Source organism: Erythrolamprus reginae, chromosome 11, assembly GCF_031021105.1.
Source record: "Erythrolamprus reginae isolate rEryReg1 chromosome 11, rEryReg1.hap1, whole genome shotgun sequence".
Taxonomy (NCBI): Eukaryota; Metazoa; Chordata; class Lepidosauria; order Squamata; family Dipsadidae; genus Erythrolamprus; species Erythrolamprus reginae.
In genome coordinates, this window is record NC_091960.1 from 10712138 (window position 1) to 10731549 (window position 19412).

Here is a 19412-nt window from a genome sequence, read left to right on the forward strand (position 1 = left end):
TTTGTTCCAAGGATCTACTACTCTTTCAGTAAAATAATATTTTCTCATGTTGCCTTTGATCTTTCCCCCAACTAACTTCAGATTGTGTCCCCTTGTTCTTGTGTTCACTTTCCTATTAAAAACACTTCCCTCCTGGACCTTATTTAACCCTTTAACATATTTAAATGTTTCGATCATTTCCCCCCTTTCCCTTCTGTCCTCCAGACTCTTCAGATTGAGTTCATGAAGTCTTTCCTGATACGTTTTATGCTAAAGACCTTCCACCATTCTTGTAGCCCGTCTTTGGACCCGTTCAATTTTGTCAATATCTTTTTGCCAGTGTAGGAACGTGATATAGATTTGTTATGCAATGGTTGATGCAGTTTTTCTCCAACTTAAATAAAATAAATAAAATAAATAAAATAAATAAAATAAATAAAATAAATAAAATAAATAAAATAAATAAAATAAATAAAATAAATAAAATAAATAAAATAAATAAAATAAATAAAATAAATAAAATAAATAAAATAAATAAAATAAATAAAATAAATAAAATAAACAAAATAAATAAATAAAATAAATAAAATAAATAAAATAAATAAAATAAATAAAATAAATAAATAAAATAAATAAAATAAATAAAATAAATAGAATAAATAGAATAAATAGAATAAATAGAATAAATAGAATAAATAGAATAAAATAAATAAAATAAATAAAATAAATAAAATAAATAAAATAAATAAAATAAATAAAATAAATAAAATAAATAAAATAAATAAAATAAATAAAATAAATAAAATAAATAAATAAAATGGGATCTGTCATCTGCATCTCTGTAACTGTCTGGGTCAGTTCTGCAACCCAGCGAGACCGACACAGACTTCAATTGAGGACCTTCATTATGCACAAGTCAAAAAGAGGGCTGTGAACATATTTACTGACCCCTCGCATCCCGGACATAAACTGTTGCAACTTCTACTCTCAAAACAATAGAGTACTGCACACCAGAACAACTAGACACAGAGATAGTTTTTCCCTGAATGCCATCACTCTGCTAAACAACTAATTCCCACAACACTGTCAAATTATTTACTAAGACTGTGTTACTATTCTTCTTCTCATCTTTCCTAGTACCTATCTCTTGCATCTTTTCAATTTATATTGTTATATTTGTTTCCTAGTACAATTTACAACTCTCAAGACAGACACAGACTTCAGCGGATAATCAGAACTGCAGAAAATACAATTGCTGCCAACCTGCCTTCCATTGAGGACCTATAGACTGCACGAGTCAAAAAGAGGGTGGGGAAAATATTTACTGACCCCTCGCATCCTGGACACAAATTGTTTCAACTCCTACTCTCAAGACGTCGCTACAGAGCACTGCACACCAAGACAATTAGACACAAAACAGTTTTTCCCCGAACGCCATCACTCTACTAAACAAATAACACTGTCAGACTCTTTACTAAATCTGCACTTCTATTTCTACTAGTTTTTCTCATCATTCCTATCATCCTTTTCCTCCCATTTAGGACTGTATGACTGTAACTTGTTGCTTGTATCCCAAGGTTTTTATTAATATTGATTGTTTCTTTATTGCTTATTTGACCCCTATGACAATCATTAAGTGTTGTACCACATGATTCTTGACAAATGTATATTTTATTTTATGTACGCTGAGAGCATCTGCACCAAGACAAATTCCTTGTGTGTCCAACCACACTTGGCCAATAAATTCTATTCTATTTGATTGCTTATTAGTAACCTATGTCTATCACTAAGTGTTGTAAGTTATGATTCTTGATGAATGTACTGTATTTTATTTTTTATGTACACTGAGTGCATCAAAGACAAATTTCTTTTGTGTCCAATTGGCCAATACAACGAGCTTGGCCACATATATGAATGCGAAGGATTGGTGTGTATGCATGTTATTGTGTTTATTTTATATAAGTCTTATTAGGGATTTAGAGTTTAGATAGTATTTTTTGACTTCTTTTTACTGATTTGGAATTTTTTATCCTAGTCCTTCGGGATTGGCGGCATAAACAAACAAACAAACAAACAAACAAACAAACAAACAAACAAACAAACAAACAAACAAGAATTCTATTCTATTCTATTCTCTATAGTCTTTCTATTCTCTATTCTACTTCTATTCTATTCTATTCTATTCTATTCTATTCTATTCTAGTCTAGTCTAGTCTAGTCTAGTCTACTCTACTCTACTCTACTCTACTCTACTCTACTCTACTCTATCCTTATCCTTTCCCCTTTCCCTTTGTCACACTAATTCAGCAAAGAATCTATGGAGATTCGCAGTCATCCAGGTCATGGTTGTCCCAAAGCTTTTTCAAGAGGCAACTGGGCTATCTTGATTTGTTTTTTTCTTTTTGAAGATGTTTCGCTTCTCATCGAAGAAGCTTTTTGGATGAGAAGCAAAATGTCTTCTAATAATAAAACAAAGTCCAGTCACCTCTTGGGAAAAAAAAACACAATTTGGATTCAGCAAAGAATGTGCCTTAAAGGCTTGAGCTGCAAAATTCTATGTAGCCACAAGATGGCAGCAACAGATTTTAAAGGCAACTACAGTACCCTTAGTTGCCATCTAATGGTTTTGCTCAGATCTGATAGCTGTCAGCAAATCATCTGAAGATCGGATTGTAGGGTTCACACACCCACACCCAAGTTTGATAATCAAGGGATGCAGCTTTCTTTGAACAATTATTCACCAAGGGGTACAGGCCCAGTGTTATTTAGACTGGAGTTGTTAAAAATGCTAATAATTTTGCTAAGTCTCTTAGTAATGTAAACTAAAACTCAATGGAAAAGCACCCTCAGGATTCAGGGTTGTGAGTTATACTATCTGTCTGTCTGTCTGGCCCAACCCAGGACCACTACAAGGCAGTTAATATATTTTATAGCCCACAACTATATTCTGTATGTGTTAAAACATTTAACACACACACACACACACACACACACACACAGAGTAAAATACATGATGATGGTTATAGAGGAGATACTCATAGTAAAATATATCTAAGAAAGAATAGAAAAGAAGATATAGTAATAGAACATATCAATGAAAGAATAGGAGAAGAGATATAGGAATAGAAGAAAAGTCTAGGAGATATAGGAGAGCAATAGGACAGGGGACGGAAGGCACTCTAGTGCACTTGTACTCGCCCCTTACTGACCTCTTAGGAATCTGGATAGGTCAACCATAGATAATCTAAGGGTAAAGTGTTGTGGGTTTGGGGATGACACTATGGAGTCCGGTAATGAGTTCCACGCTTCGACAACTCGGTTACTGAAGTCGTATTTTTTACAGTCAAGTTTGGAGCGGTTAATATTAAGTTTAAATCTGTTGTGTGCTCTTGTGTTGTTGTGGTTGAAGCTGAAGTAGTCACCAACAGGCAGGACGTTGCAGCATATGATCTTGTGGGCAATACTTAGATCTTGTTTAAGGCATCTTAGTTCTAGGCTTTCTAGGCCCAGGATTGAAAGTCTAGTCCCATAGGGTATTCTGTTTCGAGCGACTGTTGTCGCATCTTGTGGTGGCCATTTGGAACCTCTCAAATGGCTTCAAGGAGGGGAGTCCGAATTTACTTAATGATTGCATGTTCACTGAACAGTGATTGTGAAACAGGTCATAAAATCGGGCGTGGCTCATATACCAGAATTCTGTTCTCAATTGCAGTTGTAAGTCAAGGATGATTTGTAAGGCCTGTTTGAAACCTTTAGGGTTGCCCACTTCTGGAAAAAAAAAATTGAGTTTGAAGAGGAGTTTATTTTCTTGTAATAAATTTGAGACTTGTGTGAAAAGAAATCTATGCTGATTTATAATAATCCAAATACAACATAATATACAGAACTAAAGAAAACCAACCTACAAATCCACACGCTGGATACAAATACTTGATCGTGAGAGTCAACAGTACAGTTGACAAATTATGTCTTGTATATAACAAATAAATATATGTATGTAGTGGAAGAAAATATTAATTGGTGATAAGCAAATAACTATGTCTATGTGCATATAAAGGACACTACTGTAACTGAATATGTTTTATATGTTGTTCAAGTTTATACGTTCATCTGTCTGTTTTTCTTTTTTTTTTCTTGTATGTTTTGTTTGTTTATTTTTTTTCTTCTATTTTTATATGTAGAAAATTAATAAAGATTATTTTTAAAAAAAGGAATCCAAAGGGCTTTATATCTCTTCTGGGATAACATTTGTTAATAGGCTGACGGTTATCAGCTTGATGAGCTGCAGTGTGGATCACTTGATATGTGTTAATCAGAAATTTAATTCTGTTAAACAGGGGGACATTCTGCTAAATCTTAACCATGCACTGAAGTTAGATTGTGTTCCCAGACATGTGACTGGGTGTTTTACAGAGCAGATAAAGGGATGGCTTGGGTAACCACGGTTTGCAGAATAAGCCACAGATGGCTAATTTTCACCCTGCATGAAGATAGAAACCAGTTTGCAAACCACATTGACACCACGTGAGAATCCAATCAAATGATTTTTTTTTGTTTTGGCTTCAGTGGTTGTGCAAACAATCTACAGTGGGGACAAAATCTAATATAGCATTTAGACGTATATGAACTCAATCTGGATTATAGTCTGGAACAATGCTTCCCAACCTTGGCAACTTGGAGATATTTGGACTTCAACTCCCAGAATTCCCCAGCCAGCTGGCTGGGGGGATTCTGGAAGTCAAAGTCCAAATATCTCCAAGTTGCCAAGGTTGGGAAACACTGGTCTGGAGGACAGAAAGGAAAGGGGAGGCATGGTCGAAACATTTAATTATGTTAAAGGGTTAAATAAGGCTCAGGAGGGAAGTGTTTTTAACAGGAAAGTGAACACAAGAACAAGAGGGCACAATCTGAGGTTAGTTGGGGGAAAGATCAGAAAATATTATTTTACTGAAAGAGTAGTAGATGCTTGGAACAAACTTCTGGAAGTGGTTGGTAAATCCACAGTAATTGAATTTAAACATGCCTGGGACAAACATATTTATTCAATTTTTATATTTTTATATATCCATCCTAAAATAAAATACAGGAAATAGTATAAGGGCAGACTAGATGAACCATGAGGTTTTTTTTCCTGCCGTCAATCTTCTTTGTTTCTATGCTTCTATATACTGTTTCATAGTGCATTTTCAGCCCTCTCTAAGCAATACCATCTGTATCCTCACTTTATCCACGTCAGAAGGATGGAAGGCTGAGTCAATCTTGAGCAGGTGGTGAGATTTGAACTGCTGAACTACAGCTAGCAGCTAACCTGCAGTGCTGCACTCTAACCACTGCACCGCCCTTAGCCTGCTAGCCATGATTAAACAAACTTACCAATTCACCTACAGAGGGGAACCAATTTTCTCTGCCAAGCAAATTCAGTGACTGCCTTTGCCCAGCCTACCATACAAGATGGTTGGTAGGGGAAAAGATAGGATTCAGGAGGACTCTGTAGGCTGTCTTGTCTTCCTTCAGGCTTCGGAACAAAGGCAGGAGAATAAAAATAAATTTATTTTACATTATTTCTTTTCCTTTTTAAAATTGTTTTTTAAATTAAACACACATAACAAAACAACAAACATACAGACAACATATAATAGACAACTGGGGCGTTTATAGTCCCTTATCTATCAAAAGCTATTATCGGGTATAATTGAAATAAAAAAACATTTTCCCTAAGTATTTATATTAATCTCTCCATAAACATGCTTTAAATGCTTCTGTTGATAATTGCACACACTTGGAGCTCTAAAATCTTGAAACAGTTCCTTTAGCACAGTGTTTCCCAACCTTGGCAACTTGAAGGTATTTGGACTTCAACTCCCAGAATTCCCCAGCCAACATTCACTGGCTGGGGAATTCTGGGAGTTGAAGTCCAAATATCTTCAAGCTGCCAAAGTTGGGAAACACTGCTTTAGCAGACAGCATTATCCCTCATCCTTGTCCCTCATCCTTGATTTATTATTTGGTTTTTTCTATTTGATTTGGGAACAGTAACTTGTAAACAACCCTCACTGTCCCGCTTCCAGTCTACCTCCAGCTTCGTCTCCAGGCGCGGAGTCTGGGGACCGGGTTGGGGTTGGGGCCGGGGCGGGCGAGTGGGAGGCGCTGGGAGGCGGGCCGGGGAGTCCCGCCCGCAAAAGGACAGAGAGAGCTCGGGTTGCCCCAGGCTGATGGTCGAAGCGTGCTTTCGCGTGGCCAGCGAGGAGCCGGGATCCTTAGCCAGGCGCACCGGGGTTGCGCCCTAGGCGCGCGGATTAATTCACCGCGGGGGCAGAGGATTCGTCCAGATCGCTCAGAGCTCCGGACCTCCTGGGCGAGAAAGTAAGTGGGTGGGGGGACGGGGTAGGGGGCGGCCGGAGGTGCAAATGCCATTTGCAGAGTCGGGGAGAGAGAGCAGCCCCCTCGCCTCCCCCATTTCCAAGCTGACAGAGCGCCTTGCATGGGAAGGAAAAGAAAGAAAGCAACTTGGCAGGAGTTGGGAAGCCCCCCCCCCAAAAAAAAGAGAGCAAGCGGGGCACGTGGACCCCCAAGCTGTGAAATGCAAGGTTGGGGGGCTTTTCGGAGCTGGGGAAAGGGCAGACTTTTCTCCCAGCCCTAAGAACCCGCGCCTGCCAAGTATCCTTGGGTAAGGGGAGTTTGGGTAGGTCCCGGGGCGTTCTCAGCGCCCTCTTAAGGAGGGAAAGCGGGCTGGTTTTTTTTGGGGGGGGGGTGAGACGCCTGGGGGCAGTCCATATGGAAGACTTTTGGGGGGCGGAGGCTTTTGAAGTTCAACCGAGTAAGTGGAGGGGGGCGTGGAGTCGTTCCTCCCAGTCGGACGGTAACTTTCACAACTTTGGAGCGTTGCTTCCAAACTTTTCTTTGGCGAAGCGGCTGCCTCTTTAACAAGCGTGGGCCGGATACGAGCCTCGAGAGAGAGCGAGGAAGGGGCCCTTTGGCAGAAAAGGCCCGCCCGGTCGAATTTCTGCCTGCCTTTTAATCACGCGGCTGGGGAGGAGGGAGGTGGACAAGTTTGGGAGCTGCCTGGAGGGAGGTCCCGCGCGGAAGGGAGGTTTTGTGGGAAGCGCTGGCCGCTGAAGTGTCCCGTTGGACTTGCAAAACAACGGAGGCTTCTTTCTGGCGGCTGAGTAGCATCTTTCTCTGGGCTGTGCATTCCACGCCTGGCCAGAGGTTATTCGAGGCAAGGCTGGGCTAGGACTTCTCATAGGAGGTTTCCAATTCCTACCCTCAAAACGAGGCTCTAGCACTGCACACCAAAATGACTAGACACAAGAACAGCTTTGTTCCCTGAACGCCATCACTCTGCTAAGCAAATAATTCCCTCGCCACTGTCGAACTACCCACTAAGGCTGCATTACTATTACTATTAAACTTCTAATCATCCCTATCACCCATTTCCTCCAACTTATTTTATTGACTTGTTTGTTTGTCAAACATGTATGGGATAGTACTAACTTGTAAAAACATAAGTAAAAAGTAAGGATAAAAGAGGACAATAGGACAGGGACGGTAAGCAAAGGGGTACATTTATGCACGCCCCTTACAGACCTCTTAGAAAGGGGGAGAGGTCAATTGTAGATAATCTAAGGTTAAAGCTTTTGGGATTTGGGGAAGAAACCACAGAGTCAGGTAGTGAATTCCAGGGGAAGTCATCTTTTCTGCAGTCTTGAGTGGTTTTCATTTAGTTTGAATGTATTGTATTGCTTCAGATGATTGTGATTGTAACTTGTTGCTTGTATCCTCAGGATTTATATTGATTGTTTCCCAGTATGATTTGATGGCTTATTTGTACCCGGACTGTCATTAAGTGCTGTATCTCATGATTCTTCATGAATGTATCTTTTATTTTTATGTAGACTGAGAGCATATGCACCAAAGGCAAATTCCTTATATATCCAATCACGCCTGGCCAAATAAGAATATAGATTAGATTAGATTAGATTTATTAGATTTATATGCCGCCCCTCTCCGCAAACTCGGGGCGGCTCTTCTCTTCTGTTCTCTCTTCTCTTCTTTCTCTTCTCTTCTCTCTCCTCTTCTCTTCTCTCTCTTCTCTTCTTTCTCTTCTCTTCTCTCTCTTCTCTCTCCTCTCCTCTTCTCTCCTCTTCTCTCTCTTCTCTTCTCTCTCTTCTCTCTCTTCTCTTCTCCTCTCCTCTCTTCTCTTCTCTTCTCTCTCTTCTCTCTTCTCTCCTCTTCTCTCCTCTTCTCTCTCTTCTCTCTCTTCTCCTCTCCTCTCTTCTCTTCTCTTCTCTTCTCTCTCCTCTTCTCTCTCTCCTCTTCTCTCTCTTCTCTCTCTCCTCTTCTCTCCTCTTCTCTCCTCTTCTCTTCTCTCCTCTTCTCTCTCTTCTCTTCTCCTCTCCTCTCTTCTCTCTCCTCTTCTCTCTCTCCTCTTCTCTCTCTTCTCTTCTCTCTCTTCTCTCTTCTCTCCTCTTCTCTTCTCTCCTCTTCTCTCTCTTCTCTCCTCTCCTCTTCTCTCTCTTCTCTTCTCCTCTCTTCTCCCCTCCCCTCCCCTCCTCTCCTCTCCCTGCATGAAAGCACAAATTGACGGAATTCACAAAAAAAAAACCCCTCTTAATCAGGTTTGGTAAAACATACTTGCAATGCAAATTGATGGTGGTTGTTTAGTTGAGGATGGCCTGTATGGTGAGAATCATTTTCATGCTTCTCCATATTTATTAAAGCACCTTTCTGCTAATTTTGGTGATACTTTCCTGGAGAGGCACACTTGACTCCAACTTGATTTGATTCTAATTAATCAAATGGTTTGTATTGGCTTCAACCTGTTGGCTTCATCAGATGCCAAATTTTTAGCTTGCATTCAGATGGGAATAGCAGGGTTGCAATTAAATTGGAAAGTCAAAACAAAAAATCTTCTGAAAATAGGCCTTGGCAAATCATTTCTAGAATAGAACGGAATGGAGTAGAGTAGAGTAGAGTAGAGTAGAGTAGAGTAGAGTAGAGTAGAGTAGAGTAGAGTAGAGTAGAGTAGAGTAGAATAGCCAAGTGTAATTGGAATTTGTCTTGGTGCATATGCTCTCAGTGTATATAAAAGAAAAGATTATAAGTTCATCCAGAATCATAAAGTACAACACTTACTGATAGTCCAAGTCCAAATAAGCAGTCAAATCATATTAGGAACCAGTCAATGTAAATTTTAAGGCAAGGAAGCATCAAGCAATGAAGTTACAGTCATACAGTCATTTGCGGGAGGAGATGGGTGATGGGGATGATGAGAAGATTAATAGCAGTGCAGACTTAGTAAATAGTTTGACAGTGTTGAGGGAATTCTTTGTTTAGCAGAGTGATGGCGCTTGGGAAAAATGGTTCTTGTGTCTAGTTGTTCTGGTGTGCAATGCTCTACAGCAGTGATTTTCAACCTTTTTTGAGCTGCGGCACATTTTTTACATATACAAAATAATGGGGCACCTTGAGCGGGGGGGGGGGAGGGCTAAAAAAAGTTTGGACAAAAAAATTATCTCTCTCTCTCTTCCTCCCTTTAACTCTATTTCTCTCCCTCTTTGTCTCCCTTCCTTCCTCTCTCTCCATCCCTCTTTCTCTCTTCCTTCCTTCCTCTCTTTTTTGCTCTCTTTCTATCTCTCCCTCCTTCCATGCCTCTCTTTCTCTCTCTCTCTTTCTTTCTTTCTTTCTCTTTCTTTCTTTCTCTTTCTTTCTTTCTTTCTCTTTCTTTCTTTCTCTTTCTTTCTCTCTCTCTCTTGCTTTCTTTCTCTTTCTTTCTCTCTCTCTCTTGCTTTTTTCTCTCTCTCTTGCTTTCTCTCTCTCTCTCTCTTTCTCTCTCTTGCTGAGCTTCGCGGCACACCTGACCATGTCTTGCAGCACACTAGTGTGCCATGGCACACCGGTTGAAAAACACTACTCTACAGAGTCATTTTGAGGGTAGGAGTTGAAGCAATTTGTATCCAGGATGTGAGATGTCTGTAAATATTTTCACAGTCCTCTTTTTGACTCATGCAGTATATAGGACCTCAATAGAAGGCAGGTTGGCAGTAATTGGTTCTTTTTCTGCAGTTCTGATGATCCTCTGAAGTCTGTGTCTGTCTTGTTGGGTTGCAGAACCAAACCAGACAGTTACGGAGGTGACAAACTCAATATTTTTTCTGTAGAACTGTATCAGCAGCTCCTTGACCAGTTTGAGCTTCCTGAGTTGACGCAGAAAGAACATTCTTTGTTGTGCTTTTTTGACGATGTAAATCTACCAAGGGAGCCACCGTGTCCGTGCCTGGCATTAAGCTATTTCGATTTTAATAAAAATTAAAATCACACAAAATGTGGGTTTGAAATGGCGTGAGCTTCTGCAGTGTTGTTGACACTCTGGACCCTGAATGTGGTTGTTTGTTCTAAACTTTTTACATGCCTGCTACTCTTTCTCCTGTTGCCAAAAGTTTCCCCTGTCAAGGACCTCTGCGAAAGGGTGGATAAGAGAAGAGGTTAAAGTGATGTCCTCTAACTGGCCATGTATATACTCTGTTGCTATGTGCCTACTCTAGGAGGGCTTGTACCCAACCCCCGGCGTCTCTTGGGGGCTGCGTGTCACAGGGACTGAGAAGGGGGAATATTTATAACTCCAACATCTTGCCAGGTTTGATATATTTAGACAGCACGGTAGCCAATAACAAATCCGATGCAAAGGGGCTCTTGAGCAAGGTCTCTAACTACTGTTTGCTTCCTTCAGAGCTTACCATGTCTTTCCATTCCAATAACTCACAAAGAAATAAATGGGCCAACAAAGAGAGAAAATCCTTTCCTTGTCCTCTAAGTCAGTGTTTTTCAACCAGTGTGCAGCGGCACACTAGTGTGCCGTGAGACATAGTCAGGTGTGCCGTGAAGCTCAGAGAGAGAAAGAAAGCAAGAGAGAAAGAAAACAAGAGAGAGAAAGAAAGCAAGAGAGAGAGAGAAAGAAAACAAGAGAGAGAGAAAGAGAGAGAGAGAGAAAGAAAACAAGAGAGAGAAAGAAAGAGAGAGAGAGAAAGAAAGAAAGAGAGTGAAAGAGAGAAAGAGAGAGAGAGAGAAAGAAAGCAAGAGAGAAAAAGAAAACAAGAGTGAGAAAAAAAGAGAGAGAGAAAGAGAGAGAGAAAGCAAGAGAGAGAGACAGAAAGCAAGAGAGAGAGCAAGAGAGAGAGAAAGAAAGCAAGAGAGAAAAAGAAAACAAGAGAGAGAGAGAGAAAGAAAGAGAGAGAGAGAGAGAAAGAGAGGGAAGGTGGGAGAAAGACATAGAGGGTGGTAGGGAGGGAGGGAGAGAGAAAGAGAGCAAAAAAGAGAGGAAGGAAGGAAGAGAGAAAGAAAGAGGGATGGAGAGAGAGAAAAAAAGAAGGGAGAGAAAGAGGGAGGGAGAGAGAAATAGAGCGAAAGGGAGGAAGAGAGAGAAACATTTTTTGTCCAAACTTTTTTTAGCCGCCCCCCCACCCCCACCCCACTCAATGTGCCCCAGGGTTTTGTAAATGTAAAAAATGTGCCATGGCTCAAAAAGGGTTGAAAATCACTGCTCTAAGTTATTTGACTTTTTGGGTGAAGTCTTTAAGAAAAAGCTCGGTTGAGCTTGGAAGCTAAGCAGGGTCGAGCTTAGTTAGGGATTGAACAGGAGGCTGCCAGGCAACTAAACAATTGTTGGCTAGACTGGGAAGTTCAAAGGAAAAAGGCAACAGGCAAACACTTTTTTCAACTTATTGCCAAGGAAACAGCATGGATGCCTCCGTACAATTGCCAAGAGACAAGCTTGACTCGAAGGAGACTATAACTAGCATTAAAAACAATAAGTCAGCACTGCTTTGGTTTTCAAGGAAGGCTTTGGGGGCTCTGAACTGTTCTTGGAAATTTAGCGATAAAAGTTGGCTTTCCATTTTTTTTAATATGCCAGGGTGTTCAACCAGCCTTGTGATCTCAATTCTTCCATCTTGGTCAACCTCATAGTGCCTGAACATCCTTCAACACTTCTAGAAACATAGAAACATAGAAGACTGACGGCAGAAAAAGACCTCATGGTCCATCTAGTCTGCCCTTATACTATTTCCTGTATTTTATCTTACAATGGATATATGTTTATCCCAGGCATGTTTAAACTCAGTTACTGTGGATTTACCAACCACGTCTGCTGGAAGTTTGTTCCAAGGATCTACTACTCTTTCAGTAAAATAATATTTTCTCATGTTGCCTTTGATCTTTCCCCCAACTAACCTCAGATTGTGCCCCCTTGTTCTTGTGTTCACTTTCCTATTAAAAACACTTCCCTCCTGAACCTTATTTAACCCTCTAATATATTTAAATGTTTTGATCATGTCCCCCCTTTTCCTTCTGTCCTCCAGACTATACAGATTGAGTTCATTAAGTCTTTCCTGATACGTTTTATGCTTAAGACCTTCCACCATTCTTGTAGCCCGTCTTTGGACCCGTTCAATTTTGTCAATATCTTTTTGTAGGTGAGGTCTCCAGAACTGAACACAGTATTCCAAATGTGGTCTCACCAGCATTCTATATAGCGGGATCATAATCTCCCTCTTCCTGCTTGTTATACCTTAGCTATGCAGCCAAGCATCCTACTTGTTTTTCGTACTGCCCGACCACACTGCTCACCCATTTTGAGACTATCAGAAATCACTACCCCTAAATCCTTCTCTTCTGAAGTTTTTGCTAACACAGAACTGCCAATGCAATACTCAGATTGAGGATTCCTTTTCCCCAAGTGCATTATTTTACATTTGGAAACATTAAACTGCAGTTTCCATTGCTTTGACCATTTATCTAGTAAAGCTAAATCATTTACCATATTACAGACCCCTCCAGGAATATCAACCCTATTGCACACTTTAGAGTCATCGGCAAATAGGCAAACCTTCCCTACCAAACCTTCCCCTATGTCACTCACAAACATATTAAAAAGGACACAGAACAGACCCTTGTGGCACACCGCTTGTAACCTGTCTCTGCTCAGAATACTCGCCATTAACAATAACTCTCTGATGTCTATGCTTCAGCCAGCTTGAAATCCACTGAACTATCCAGGGATTAAGTCCAATCTTCACTAATTTATCTATCAGCTCTTTATGTGGAACCGTATCAAAGGCTTTGCTGAAGTCCAGATAGGCAATAAATATTCTGAACTGTTTTGTCTTCTGCATCGATTTTTGGCAAAATCCTTATAGGATGCTCAGTTTCCACCTTCCTGGAAATTCCTATTTAACACAGTAAAACAACAAGAATAACAATATTCCTTCCTTCCTTCCTTCCTTCCTTCCTTCCTTCCTTCCTTCCTTCCTTCCTTCGATTTTTATGCCGCCCTTCTCCTTAGACTCAGGGCGGCTTAGAACATGTTAGCAATAGCACTTTATTAACAGACCCAGCCTATTGCCCCCACAATCTGGCTCCTCATTTTACCCACCTCGGAAGGATGGAAGGCTGAGTCAACCTTGAGCCGGTGATGAGATTTGAACCGCTGACCTGCAGATCTACAGTCAGCTTCAGTGGCCTGCAGTAGAGCACTCTACCTGCTGCGCCACACAATAGCATTAGAAGGGACCTTGGAGGTCTTCTAGTCGAACGCCATGCTCAATGAAGAAACCTTAAACCATTTCAGACAAATTGTTATCCAATCTCTTCTTAAAAACTTCCAGTGTTGGAGCGTTTACAACTTCGGCAGGCAAATTGTTCCACTGATTAATTTTTTCTCACGATCCGGAAATCTTGGTTCTAAGAATAGAATAGAATAGAATTTTATTGGCCAAGTGTGATTGGACACACAAGGAATTTGTCTTGGTGCATATGCTCTCAGCGTACATAAAAGAAAAGATACATTTGTCAAGAATCATGTGGTACAATTACAACACTTAATGATTGTCATAGGGGTCAAATAAGCAATGAAGAAACAATATTAATAAAAATCTTAAGAATACAAGCAACAAGTTACAGTCATACAGTCCTAAGTGGGAGGAAATGGGTGATAGGAATGATGAGAAAAACTAGTAGAATCAAAGTGCAGATTTAGTAGAAAGTCTGACAGTGTTGAGGGAATTATTTGTTTAGTAGAGTGATGGCGTTCGGGGAAAAACTGTTTTGTGTCTAGTTGTCTTGGTGTGCAGTGCTCTATAGTGACGGCATCTTGAGGGTAGGAGTTGAAACAATTTGTGTCCAGGATGTGAGGGGTCAGTAAATATTTTCCCCGCCCTCTTTTTGACTCGTGCAGTAATAATAATAATAATAATAATAATAATAATAATAATAATAATAATAATAATAATGCCGCCCCTCTCTGAGGACTCGGGGCGGCTCACAGCATGTACATAAAAACAGGAAACAATAATAACAATCTAATTAATACATTAAAAAAACAAATCTTAAAATTCTAATTAAAAAACTATCAATATCATTTGTTCAACAGTCAAACTAAAGCATTCATTGGTCAGGGGGGAAGATCTAAGGAACCCCAGGCTGGCGGCAAATATGAATTTTTAAACTCTTTCGGAAGACAAAGAGGGTGGGGACAGTGCAAATCTCCAGGGGGAGCTGATTCCATAGGTCCGGGCCCCCCACAGAGAAGGCTCTTCCCCTAGGTCCCACCAGCCGACATTGTTTGGTCGATGGGTCCCTAAGGAGACCAACTCTGTGGGAGCTCATCGGTTTATTTTATTTATTTTTTATTTTTTTATTTATTGGATTTGTATGCCACCCCTCTTCGGAGACTCGGGGCGGCTAACAACAATAATAAAACACTATACAAAATAATCCAATAGTAAAAATGATTAAATACCCATTAATATAAAAACCAAACATACATACAGACATACCATGCATAAAATTGTAAAGGCCTAGGGGGAAAGAGTATCTCAGTTCCCCCATGCCTGACAGCAGAGGTGGGTTTTAAGTAGCTTACGAAAGGCAAGGAGGGTTGGGGCAATTCTAATCTCTGCGGGGAGTTGGTTCCGGAGGGCCGGGAGCCACCACAGAGAAGGCTCTTCCCCTGGGTCCCGCCAAGCGGCATTGTTTAGTTGACGGGACCCAGAGAAGACCCACTCTGTGGGACCTAACTGGTCGCTGGGATTCATGCGGCAGAAGGCTTTCTAGAGTCTCAACCTCTTCCTCCAAGCCTTCTCTTTCACAAAGGTTGTTTATGCACGATCCGTTATGTCCTCAGTGGGAGAGGAGCCCAGATCCAACCATGCTTCCATGCGTATTTCTTCTCTCGTATTTTTCCCCTTCCTTGTCTCTCCCACCTACTGCCGAATGTGGATCGCAAGGTCCTTCATGCATGTCTTCCTCTTGAGTTGGCAAAGACTCAGGCGTGTTGATGGTTTTATAGACAACAAAGAGGCATCTGAATTCTCATTTGCACAGTGCAAAAAACCCTTGATATTGCGGGTAGATTTCTTTTTAAATTGTAAGTTTTTTTATTCCACGTGTATTATTACTATTAAAAATAACTCAAGTGGCAAATGTACTTAACAGTCCTTTTGTTTCCTGTTTTCTCTAAAACAACAATGTGTAATGTGAGTTGGCCTGAGAGGCTGGGACTGGGACCAAAATTACCAAGCTGGCTTTCGTGCCAAAGGCAGGACTGGAACTCAAGTCTCCTGATTTCTTGCATAGTGCCTTAACCACTAGACCCAACTGATAGCCTAGGGACAGCGAACATTTTAGACACCGAGTACTGAAACTGTCCACATATATCTTTCACTCTTTCTCTCCTTCTTTCTTTCCCACTCTCCTTCCTTCTTTCCTTCCTTCCCACACTCTTTCTCTTCTTCCTTCCTTCCCACTCTCATTCCTTCCTTCTTTCCTTCCTTCCCACTCTCTTTCTCTCTTTTCTTCCTCCCTCCCTCCCTTCCCAATCTCTTTCTCTTCTTCCTTCTTGCCTTCCTTCCTTCCCGTTTTCTTTCTCTTCTTCCTTCTTTCTTTCCTTCCTTCCTTCCCATTCTCTTTCTCTTCTTCCTTTTTTCCTTCCTTCCCATTCTCTTTCTCTTCTTCCTTCCTTCCTTCCCACTCTCTTTCTCTTCTTCCTTCTTTCCTTCCTTCCCACTCTCTTTCTCTTCTTCCTTCCTTCCCACTCTCTTTCTCTTCTTCCTTCCTTCCTTCCTTCCCACTCTCTTTCTCTTCTTCCTTCTTTCCTTCCTTCCTTCCCACTCTCTTTCTCTTCTTCCTTCCTTCCCACTCTCTTTCTCTTCCTTCATTCCTTCCCACTATCTTTCTCTCCTTCCTCACTCCCTCCCCACTCTCTTTCTCTTCCTTCTTTCCTTCCTTCCTTCCCACTCTTTTTCTCTTCTTCCTACTTTCCTTCCTTCCTACTTTCTCTTCTTCCTTCCTTCTTTCTTTTTGTTTCCTTCCTTCCCACTCTCTTTCTCTCCTCCCTCCCTCCCTCGCTTCCTTCCATCCTTCCCACCCACTCTCTTTCTTTCTTTCCTTCTTTCCTTCCTCCCTCCCTCCCCCTCCTCTCTCTTTCTTTCTTTTTTCCTCCCTCCCTCCCTTCCCATCCACTCTCTTTCTTTCCTCCTTTCCTCCCTTCCTTTCCAGATACCACTCCTATCAAGAATGACCTCTCTAAATGTGACCTCCAGGCTGGTTATAAACAGGCCCTATCTTTCAGGAAGTAATTTCCAAGGCTGCATTATTGAGGTGGGCGGTGGTTGCATACACCATCCCACCCCAATTCCTTCCACCCTCCCCATGGCTTTCTTCGCCTTATTGCCTGCATGTGGCTTGTTTGTTTTGTCCTTGGTGTGTTCTGTCCCAAAGCCAAGGCAGACAAATTTAGCTCCTCTGATCTCTCTCTCTGCCACAAGCCCCACTGACTTCCCTTCCCTAGGAGTTCCTAAACGCGGTTGCTTCTTTTCCTCTGAAATATCCAAGTGAGTCCTGGTGTGGGGTGGGCATCAAAGGAGAGCCCTGCGGGGTGGGGGGCCAAATATTTTGGGGGGCCTGAATTTGGGGGAAACGGCACACTAGCACTTCTGACACCACTGTTGGGACAGAGCTGCGCTTAGGAAGGTGAGTCAAGGCATGTGTGTCAAAAAATAGCCAGATTGCACACAGCTGTTGTAGCCGAGTTGGCAGCCTGGGAAAGGAACAAGAAGGACAGAAATGGATTAGTGTCCTTGCTCTATTGCAAATCTCCTGGACACTATAAGAGAGATGAATTAATCTACAGCATTCCCCAAATCAGGAAGAATCTGGTAGCCACTTTTCAGACTAACCAATTTTATTAACCAGTATATGCTTTAGTGAATCACAGCTGGTTTTATCAAGTGGACTATGAATAACTTCAAAAGAGACATTGAAACTCTGGAGAAGGTGCAAAAAAGAGCAACCAAGATGATTAAGGGATTGGAAACCAAGACTTACGAAGAGAGACTGAGGGAACTGGGCATGGAGAGCCTAGAGAAAAGGAGGGCCAGAGCGGACATGATAGCAGTCTACAAGTATACGAGGGGATGTCACAGAGAGGAGGGGATCACTTTATTCTTCAGGGCACCAGAGGGCCGGACGAGGAACAACGGCTGGAAACTGACCAAGGAGAGATTCAACATGGAGATAAGGAGGAACTTCCTGACGGTCAGAGCGATCAACCAATGGAACAACCTACCAGCGGATGTTGTGAACTCCAACACTCTGGACATTTTTAAGAGAAGGTTGAACTGCCACTTGACTGGTGTACTATAGGGTTCCTGCTTGGGCAGCGGGTTGAACTCGATGGCCTTCATGGTCCCTTTCAACTCTAACAATAAATAAATAAACTTTAGTCTGAAAAAGTGCCCTCGGACTCCCACTGATATTTTATAGATCTAATAACAGGAGATCATTAAGAGTTTCTGATGCTATTTAAGGTAGAGAGGCAAATAAGGAAGGGTGGGTTCTTACTTATATTCCCTAGCGCAGTGTTTCCCAACCTTGGCAACTTGGAGATATTTGGACTTCAACTCCCAGAATTCCCCAGCCAGCAAATGCTGACTGGGGGATTCTGGGAGTTGAAGTCCAAATATCTTCAAGTTGCCAAGGTTGGGAAACACTGCCCTAGCGGTTCGCATTGTGATGGAAGTACACAAGGTGTCCTTGTTGAGCGGATGGGAAACTGAGGCAGAGAATAGTAGTTACAAATAAGGACTAAGAAGCAATAGGAAGACACACACAAACACACAAAACATGCCAATTTGATGTCAAGAACTATAAATCCCAACAGTAAGTAAGAAATCTGCTCTCAGCCAGTTAGCAACTCATACTGGATTTGGGTCCTGGTAAAAACTTTTTCTTCCCTTTTCTTTCTTTCTTTCTTTCTTTCTTTCTTTCTTTCTTTCTTTCTTTCTTTCTTTCTTTCTTTCTTCTTTCTTTCTTTTTAAAATTATTTATGTATTTATTAGATTTGTATGCCGCCTCTCTCCGTACACTCGGGGCGGCTAACAACAGTAAAAAGACAATATGAACAAATCTGATATTAAAAGTAATGTAAAAAACCCCAATTTAAGAAACCAGACATACATACAGACATACCATGCATAAATTTTATAAGCCTAGGGTGAAGGGAATATCTCAGTTCCCCCATGCCTGACAACAGAGGTGGGTTTTAAGGAGCTTACAAAAGGCAAGGAGGGTGGGGGCAACTCTGATATCTGGGGGGAGTTGGTTCCAGAGGGTCAGGGCCGCCACAGAGAAGGCTCTTCCCCTGGGTCCCACCCAACGACATTGTTTAGTCGACGGGACCCGGAGAAGCCAACTCTGTGGGACCTAACCGGTCGCTGGGATTCGTGCGGCAAAAGACGGTCCCGGAGATATTCTGGTCCGATGCCATGAAGGGCTTTATAGGTCATAAGCAACACTTTGAATTGTGACCGGAAACCGATCGACAACCAGTGCAGACTGCGGAGTGTTGGTGTGACATGGGCATATTTAGGAAAGCCCATGATAGTTCTCGCAACTGCATTCTGCATGATCTGACATTTCCGAACATTTTTCAAAGGTAGCCCCATGTAGAGAGCGTTACAGTAGTCGAGCCTCGAGGTGATGAGGGCATGAGTGACTGTGAGCAGTGAGTCCCGGTCCAGATAGGGCCGCAACTGGTGCACCAGGCAAACCTGGGCAAACGTCCCCCTCGCCACAGCTGAAAGATGGTTCTCTAATGTGAGCTGTGGATCGAGGAGGACGCCCAAGTTGCAGACCCTCTCTGAGGGGGTCAATGATTCCCCCCCCCCAGGATAATGGACGGACAGATGGAGTTGTCCCTGGGAGGCAAAACCCACAACCACTCCGTCTTATCAGGGTTCATTCATTCATTTATTTATTTATTTGTCAAAAAAGTATAGTATTATAGTGCATATTATCATAACATAAATAGAACGTAGTAATAGAAAGGATAATAAGACAGTAGGACAGGGACATTAGGCACAAAGGTGCACTTATGCATG

At 41.6% G+C, this 19412-nt stretch overlaps 1 protein-coding gene across 1 annotated transcript in view; it reads left to right on the forward strand.

Annotated features, from left to right (window-relative positions):
* Positions 1 to 6164: 6164 nt before the first annotated feature.
* The window catches only part of LOC139173990 (phospholemman-like), a 42587-nt gene continuing 29339 nt past the window's right edge, over positions 6165 to 19412 (forward strand). Inside the window, exon 1 of the mRNA XM_070763981.1 lies at positions 6165 to 6342. The gene's annotated coding sequence lies outside the window, so the exon portion shown is untranslated. The remainder of the gene's footprint in view (positions 6343 to 19412) is intronic.